Here is a 9,379-nt window from a genome sequence, read left to right as displayed (position 1 = left end):
TAACAATGAGCCAAATAATCCCAAGCTTTCTTAAACTTATACTAGTTTATTCAAAGGCCTGAAGAGAATTACTAAGGTACATACTAGGTATTAACTAAATACATGACTTACCTGATTACCTAAAGGAGTAATCCTATCTACATAGGATTAAAAGAAAAATGCATACAAAATAAAAATAAATGTATGTTATTGAGTACACATCATATAAAGATGTAATTTGTGGGAATCACAACACAAAACTTGGTAGGATAGAGTTTTATAGGAGTAGAATTTTTGTATGCTATTGAAGTTAAGTTGGTATCAATTCAAACTAGATTGTTGTAAATTCAGGACATGAAATGTAATCCTTATTGTAACCACACAAAAAAATCATAAACATTATAATAAAAAAATGAGAAGGGAATAAAAATTGTTGAATCAAAAAAAAACTAAATGTAAAAGAAGGCAATAATGGAGGACATAAGGTACAAGGAGTGTATAAGACATAATAAAAACAAATAAAAAAGAGCCTGAAGTAAGTCCTTTTTTACCAGTAACTACTTCAAATGTAAATGGATTAAACCCTCCAATCAAAAAGCAGAGATGGGAAGAGTGGATTTAAAATTAAAATGATAATACTATGTCCCATCTACCAAAAACTCACATTAGATCCTAAGACACAAAGAAGCTGAAAGTGAAAGGATGCAAAAAGCTTACAAATAGTAAGCAAAAGATTGCTGGGGTGGCTATCTCAAAATAGAACTTAAGTCAAATGTTGTTACAAGAGGCAAAGAAGAAGTAGATAGATAGATAAATGATAAATAGATAGATAAAATAATTAATTCATTAAGAAGTTATAATTATAATCATATAGGTATCAAATAATAAAGCTCCCAAATATATGACACACAAATATTGACTGAATTGGAGGGACAAATAGACAGTTCCATAATAATAAATCAATAAGGAAATAGGACATGAATGACAGTATAAATTAACCAGCCTTAAAAGACATATAAAGAATACCCTAAAACAGCAGAATACACATCCTTCTCAATTGCACGTGGAACATTCTCCAGGATAGATCATATGTTAGGCCAAAAACTACACTTAATAAATTTAAGAAGATTAAAATCATATCAAGTATGTTTTTCAGCCTCAGTGGTATGAATAAAATTAGAAATAAATTACAAGAAGAAAACTGGAAAATGCACAAATATGAGGAGATTAAACAACATGATACAAAACAACCAATAGGTTAAAGAAGAAGTTTTAAAAGACAAATCTAAAAATATCTTGAGACAAATGAAAATGGAAATACAACATGTCAAAACTTATTAGATGTAGCAAAAGCATTTCTAAGTGGGGAGTTTATAGCAATAAATCCTTACATTAAGAAACAAAAGGTCAGTGATATCACCATCATGACAACATAAAGTCATTTCTTTTTCTCTCCCATTTGATTCAGTTATTTGGCTATCCATAAGGAAATGGAGGTGTGTTTGCACAGCACACAAAGATTCCCAATGGATCTTTCCACCTGTGCCTCTTTCAGCTGACTTGGACCTTGGAGGAAGCTGCAGAGCCCAGGGACATGGCAGCAAAGGTACCTGTGGGACAGCTGTGACCTTGCTGGTAGAGATGTTGGAGGGTGAAAGATGTGAGTGGGGTTCTGTCAGTCCATAGGTGCTGCAGTTGGAGGAAACTGTTGCTCACTTTGAGGGGAGACTGCAGTGACTGTGCAGGGTGTAAGGAAAGGGAAGAAGCAGACAAAAAGAACTGAAGGAACACATTTCCTGCTGTCTGCCCTGGGGCTATAGCAAGTGGTTCACCCACTAGATATTGGGACTCAAACACTCAAGGATTTATCTACCAGGCCAAGGACACCCCCAAAGCCCCAGCAAGAAATTCAAGGAGCTACAAGAAAACTCAGAAAGGCAATACAGTGAACTCAGGAATAAAACTAATGGATAGAGAAATATTTTATCAAAGAAATTAAAATTCTAAAAAAGAATCATTTTGGTTTTTGTGGGCAGGCTAGCTTGCCGTGGAGAGAGTGAGAGCTCTAGAGGCCACTAAAAATGGAGGAACTGGAGCAAGGCCTGCTGATGCAGCCTTGGGCATGGCTACAGCTTGCCAAGAACTCCCTCTTGGTCAAGGCTTATATCACAAAGCAGGGCTATGCCTTTCTGGTTTCAGATCTTCAACAGGTGTGGCATGAACAGGTGGACACTAGTGTGATCAGCCAGCAAGCCAAGGAGCTGAACACGTGCCTGACTGCTCCTCCTGCAGCTTTTCTTTGTCATTAGGATGATCTGCTTCACCCATTGTTGAAGGACACTGCTTGCCCTGGCAAAGCTACATTCTCCTGTGATCATACTCCAGGTGCAGAGTGAGCTCTCTGGTCTCCCATTCTATGGAATTTCCACTGCATCCTAGCTAGCCCTTCGCTGGTCTCCCAACATTTGATTCGTCCTCTGATGGGCATGAGTCTGGCAATGCAGTGCCAGTTGAGGGACCTAGCAACATTGCTTCATATGTAAGATCTAGAGATCCAGGACTACCAGGAGAGTGGGGCTATGCTGAGCCAAGATCAGTTGAAGACAGAGCCATTTGAAGATAATTCCTTCTTGGAACAATTTATGGTAGAGAAACTACTAGAAGCATGCAGTGTTGGTGATGGAAAACCCTTTGTCACAAATCTACAGAGTCTGTATATGGCAGTCACCAGACAAAAGACCTAAGTGGGACAGAAGCTTCAAGGCACTGGAGATCCCCAGACCTCAAGCAGTGACCCCTCACAAGGAACTGATAGCCAACTTCTAAATCAGCCAGAAGAGCTGGTCTTCTCAGCACCATCCCTCCCAGTGCCTGAAAAAGAGCCCACAGTTAATTCAGGCCCTATGCAGAAACCTCAGCTGTTGAAGGTCAAGAGGAAGAAGCTAAGTGGGCTCTTTAGTTAACCTGTCACTGTCTCAACTGCTGAGGATGGACTCAGAAAGTAGTTTCCTAGTGTCACCTTGAAAGGAGGTCCTGTGACAGCAACATCTCTGACACAGAGTTACACAGTGAGGGACTCCACTGTAAGGGCAAGATAACTGAAGTTCATGTTGACAGGCATGGATACTATTAACTGAGGGAATCCTGGCTCCAATCCATCAGGCACTGGCCTTCCCTGTCCAACTGGAAGCCAGTCTATGGGAATCCCATACCCTCCTTTCTTTTGGTGAAGGTTCTCTAGACCCAGGATCTACCATGGACTTTAGGTATATGGGGCAGGTCTGCAAAAAGGCACAGCATGCTTAGGTAGCCTTGTCTACTTTTCTTAAGAGACCTTAGCCAGTCCCAGGTGTTCCTCAGAGACCCTCTCCTCTCTAGCATGGAATAAAAATCACGCACACTCCCCTAAAAAAAAGAACCATTTCAAAATTCTGGAGCTGAAGAACACAAAAAACAAGATGAAGAATGCATTAGAAAGCATTGGAAATAGAGCAGACCAATATGGAAGAGAGAATTAGTGAGTTCAAATACAGAAAACTAGACATGATACAAGTGGAGGAGGAAAGAGAAATAAGATATAAAAAACCATGGGGGAAATGCTATGAGAGCTATCAGACTCTTTTAGGAAGGGCAACACTAGGATAATGAATATCACAGAAGAAGATAGCGAGAAGGGAGTAGAGAGATAATTCAATGAAATAATAGCTGAGAACCTCCCAAACTTGGGGAAGGAACTGAATATACAAATCCTTGAAGCTAAGACAACACCTAATTACTTCAATACTAAAAACTTCCAACATGTATAAATTAAAATTGTCAAAAGTCAATGACAAAGAAATAATTTTAAATGCAACCAGGAAAAAAAGGATAGTAACCTAGAAAGGAAACCCCATTAGGCTATCAGTAGAAATCTTATAGTCCAGGAGAGAGTGGAATGGAATTCTCATCATATTGAAAACTAAAATCTATAACCCAAGAATACTCTATTGAGCAAAGTTATGATTCAGACCTGAAGGAAAAATAAAGGTTTCACACACAAACAAATGTTGAGGTAGTTCATCTACACTAGACATGCCTTACAAGAGATGTTGAAATAAGCTCTTCTACCAGAAACAAACTAGCAAAAATATACAAAACTGTAAGCAAGGTAACAAACAGAACCAGAAAATTGCAAATCTTTATCAGAAAAGGTTTTCAAAAACTTTACTACAGTATAAAATTTAAAGGGAGGAAAAATAAAGCTGAAAAATAACTATAGTTATCTCAGTTTAGTAACAAACTCATAACATAAAAAGGGATAATTTAACACAACAAGAACATAAGAGGGGAAGAAGAAAAGGACAGAACTTGTTTAGGTAAATGAAGATTAGATGTTGTCAGCAGAAAAATGACTATTTTATCTATGAAGTTACACACAAGCCTCAGGGTAACCACAAAATATAAATATAGAGCAGAGACCCCAAAAAAAAGCACAAAAAAAGAGGAAACAATAAAACATCATAAAAAATAAAAATGGCAGATGGAAACACAAGAGAAAAGAAACAATGGAGATATAAAGCAATCAGAAAACAAAAGATAAAATGGCAGTACTGTCTCATCTACCAATAATCACCTTAAATATAAATTGATTGAATTCACCAATCAAAAGACAAAGAGTGGATGGAAGGATGAAGAAACAAGATTCAACTATATGCTGCCTCCAGGAGACACATCTCAGCTGTAAAGACAAACATAGACTAAAAGTGAAGAGAAGGAAGATGATGCTCTAAGCCAAAATATCAGCCAAAAGAAAGTGGTGTAGCCATATTCATATCAGGAAAAAGAGATTTCAAGCCAAAAAAGGAAAAAATAGACAAATATGGATAGTATATAATAATAAAGGGGATATTTCATCAAGAAGACATAAAAGTGAATAATATATATGTACCTAACAAAAGAACACCAAAATATATAAAGTGATTATTAACAGGCTAAAAGAGATACATTGACAGCAACACAATAATAGTATGGAAATTTAAGACCCCACTTATCATCCAGACAGAAAGTCAACAAGGAAATTGCAACCCTAAATAAAACATTAGATCAGATGGCTTTGATAGATTTTTACAGAATATTCCATCCAAATGCAGCAGAATACACATTCTTCTGAAGTGCAAATGGAACTTCTTCAAGGTTAGTCCATATGCTGAGAAACAAAACAAAGTAAATTTAGGAAGGTTGAAGTCTTACCAAGAACGTTTTCTGATGACAATGGTATGAAACAAGAAATCCACTACAAAAAGAAAATTGAAAAAAATAACAAATATGTGGAGACTGAAATACATGCTGCTGAACAGCTATTAGGTCAACAAAGAAGTCAAAACAGAAAAAAATATGCAAAGAAAAATAACAAATGAAAATATGACATACCAAAACTATGGAATATAACAGAAGCAGTACCAGGAAGGAAGTTTATAACAATGCAGACCAACTCAAAAAACAAGAAAAATCTCAAACAAACATTCTCATCTTACAGCTAAAGGAAGTAGAAAAATAAGAAAAAAAGGAGCCCAAAGTCAGTAGAAGGAAGGAAATAATAAAGATCAGAGTGGAAATAAGTGAAATAGAGACTGAAAAAATAATAGAAAGAGGAATGAAACTAAGAGCTGGTTCTTAGTAGAGGTAAACAAAGTTGACAAACCTTTAGTTAGACTTGCTGAAAAAAATAGAGAAGGCTCTGACAAAATCAGAAGTAAAAGTGGAGAAATAATAATGAGTATCACAGAAATACAAAGAATTATAAAATAATATGATGAGTATCTATACACTAACACATTGAACAACCTAAGGGCCAGAAGTTTTCATGAGTGAAATTTACCAAACATTTAAAGAAAAATTAACACCTATCCTTCTTAAAATATTCCAAAAAATTGAAGAGGTAGGAAAGCTTCCAAATTCATTCTATGAGGACAGCATCCCTCTGATACCAAACCCAGGCAAGGACAACAAAAAACAGAAAATTGCAGGCCAATATCTCTGATAAGCACAGATGCAAAAATCCTCAGTGAGATATTAGCAAACTTAATATGACAATATATTAAAAGGATGACACACCATGATCACATGGGATTTATTCCAGGAATGCAGGGGTGGTTGAATATCTACAAATTAATCAACATGATACATGACATTAAAGTAAAAAGTAAAAATCATATGATTATGTCAATAGACACAGAAAAACATTTGACAAGATTCAACACCCCATTATGATTAAAAACTCTCAATAAAATATGTATAAAAGGAGGATATCTCAACATAATAAAGGCCATGTATGACAGACCCACAGCTAACATCATACTCAATAATGAAAATCTGAAAACTGTCTCTTCAAGATCAGAAAGAAAACAACAATGTGTACTTTTGTCTGTCTTATTCAACATAGTATTGGAAGTCCTACTCATACTAATTAAGCTAGAAAAAGAAATAAAAGATACCCATGTTGGAAAGGGAGAAGTAAAACTGTCACTATTTACAGATGACATGATTTTATTTATAGAAAACCCTAAAGATAATGCCAAAAGTGATTAGAAATAATAAATGAATACAGTAAAGTTGCAGGGTACAAAGTAAATATACACAAATCAATTGAGTTTCCATACACTAAGAATGAACTAGCAGAAAGAGAAATTTTTAAAAAAATCAATCTCATTTACAATCACAAGCAAAATAAAAGGAAATAAAAGAATAAAATAACTGGGAACAAATGAAACCAAAGAAGTGAAAGGTCTCTACACTGAAATCTACAAGACTTCATTGAAAGAAATTGAAGAAAACACAAAGAAGCAGAAAGATATTCCATGTTCATGGATTGAAAGAATTAACATTGTCAAAATGTCCTTATTACCCAAAGCAATCTACAGATCCAATGCAAACACTATAAAAACCCCACTAACAGTTTTACAGAAAAAGAACAATAAATTCTAATATAAATATGGAATGGCAAAAGACTTCAAATACCCAAAGAAATTCTGAGAAAAAAAGAACAAAGCTGGAGGCATCACACTACCCGATTTCAAAATATATTACAAAATTATTGTAATCAAAACAGCATGGTACCAGCAGAAAAAACTGTTACGTAGACCAATGTAACATAATTGAAATCCCAGAAATAAACCCATGCTTATATGGATAATAAATTTACTCTAAAGGAGAAAAACATACAACAGAAAAAGATTATTTATTTTAAATCATACACAAATCCCAATGTCCCTGTCTTTTGAAGCAGCAGGTTTTGCTTTAATTTCTGGGGCCTTCCCTAAGTTCCAAAATGTCTTGCTCAAACATTAATGATCAGAGGAATGCAGAGACAAAGAAAAGCAGTTGGGGAGGAGAATTTGTATGAATATAAACAATAGATCAGCCATATAGCAGTCACAGAACCTTTAGTCCCTCCCTTAAGGACATAGATTACATACATTCCTAAGTTGTTTTTACAGAAACCAGACTCCCACCAGATGAAAACTGCCGACCACAAACAAGTAAGTAGACCCCAGACTGATTGGAATGAGAAGGTTTGTGACTGAGATCCTTGAAACATCACCCTGTTACCTCACAGTCAACCAGTCAGAGAATTGTGCATGAGCAGATCATACAACCCATGAAGCTCTCTCTCACACTGTCTTTAAAAACTTTTCCCTGAAAGCCATCAGAGAGTTCAGGTCTTTTGCACATGAGCTGCCAATTATCCTTGCTTGGTGCCCTGTAGTAAATGCTATACTTAATTCACTACAAACCAGTGTCAGTGGATTAGCTTTTCAGTGTGTCAGGTGAGCAGATCAGAATTCGGTTGAGTAACAATTTTGGTGATCCATATGTCCTTGGCCTAATTAGTAGAACCTAAAGCTAAAAGGTAAAAAAGAAAAAGGAAACACAACCCTTTTAAACTCAAGTGAGTTAACTTATTCCCACTGTTATTTATAAACTAACAAGTTTTATATTGAAATACCTGATTCATGACTAAATTTTAAAATGAAGCTATACAATTTCTGGTTCTGTCTTTATGTAAAAATTAAATTATATAAGAGCTTTATTTCATTGGCTAAAAAGAAAATAAGTGCTTACAAGTTAATATTTCTGAATATAGCAGAAATTAACCAAAAGTTTTAAAAGGATCATATGATCTAGGACTAATTCTGTAATGAATGAATAAAAGTTTGTTTGTTGGTTTTATTAATTTAGAAATGTCTTTTTAAATTTTTATTGGAGTATAGTTGATTTAAAATGTTGTGTTAGTTTCAGGTGTAAAGCAAACTGCAACAGTTATATATATGCATATATCCACTATTTTTTAGATTATTGTTCCATATAAGCCATTACAGAATATTGAATATAGTTCCCTGTGCTATACAATAAGTCCTTATTAGTTAGCTATTTTATATAGAGTATTGTATATATGTCAATCCCAATCTCCCAATTGATCCTGCTGCCTTCTGCTTACCCCCAGTAACCAAAAGTTTGTTTTCTATATCTGTAACTGTATTCCAGTTTTATAGATAAGTTTATTTGTACTCTTTTTTGGATTTCACATATAAGTGATATCATATGATATTTGTCTTTCTCTGTCTGACTTCCTTCACTCAGTATGACAATCTCTAGGACCATTTATGTTGCTGCAGGTGGCATTATTTCATTCTTTTTTATGGCTGAGTAATATTCCCTTGTAGATATGTACCACATCTTCTTTATCCACTCTTCTGTTGATGGACATTTAGGTTGCTTCCATGTCCTGGCTATTGTAAATAGTGCTGCAATGAACATTGGGGTGCATATATTGTTTCTAATTATGTTTTTCTCTGGATATATGCCCAGGAGTGGAATTACAGGCTTATACAGTAGGTCTATGTTTAGTTTTTTAAGGAACATCCATACTGTTCTCCATAGTGGTTGTACCAATTTACATTGCCACAAATAGTGTGAGAGGGTTCCCTTTTCCCCACACCCTCTCCAGAATTTATTGTTTGTAGAATTTTGATGATGGCCATTCTGACAAGTGTGAGGTAATAACTCATCTTAGCTTGATTTGCATTTCTCTAATAATTAGTGATGTTGAAGATTTTTTCAGGTGCTTTTTGGCCACCCATAGGTCTTCTTTGGAGAAACGTCTATTTAGATTTTCTGACTATTTTTTCATTTTTTTTTTTTTTTTTTTTGATACTGAGATGCATGAGCTGTTTCTATATTTTGGAGATTAATCATTTGTCAGTTGCTTAATTTGAAAATATTTTCTCCCATTCTGAAGGTGGTCTTTTCATTTTGTTTATGGTTTCCTTTGTTGTGAAAAAGCTTTTAAGTTTAATTAGATCCCATTTATTTATTTTTGTTTTTATTTTCATTACTCTAGGAGGTGGATCATAAAAGATCT

At 35.0% G+C, this 9,379-nt stretch overlaps 1 pseudogene; it reads left to right on the top strand.

Annotated features, from left to right (window-relative positions):
- Positions 1-2,060: 2,060 nt before the first annotated feature.
- Positions 2,061-3,133, top strand: LOC131748727 (non-homologous end-joining factor 1 pseudogene; annotated as a pseudogene).
- Positions 3,134-9,379: the final 6,246 nt, after the last annotated feature.

This window comes from Kogia breviceps, chromosome X, assembly GCF_026419965.1.
Source record: "Kogia breviceps isolate mKogBre1 chromosome X, mKogBre1 haplotype 1, whole genome shotgun sequence".
In the NCBI taxonomy this organism is placed as follows: Eukaryota; Metazoa; Chordata; class Mammalia; order Artiodactyla; family Physeteridae; genus Kogia; species Kogia breviceps.
The sequence above is the reverse complement of the archived record's forward strand: the minus strand, read 5'-3'. Positions and strand labels throughout refer to the sequence as shown.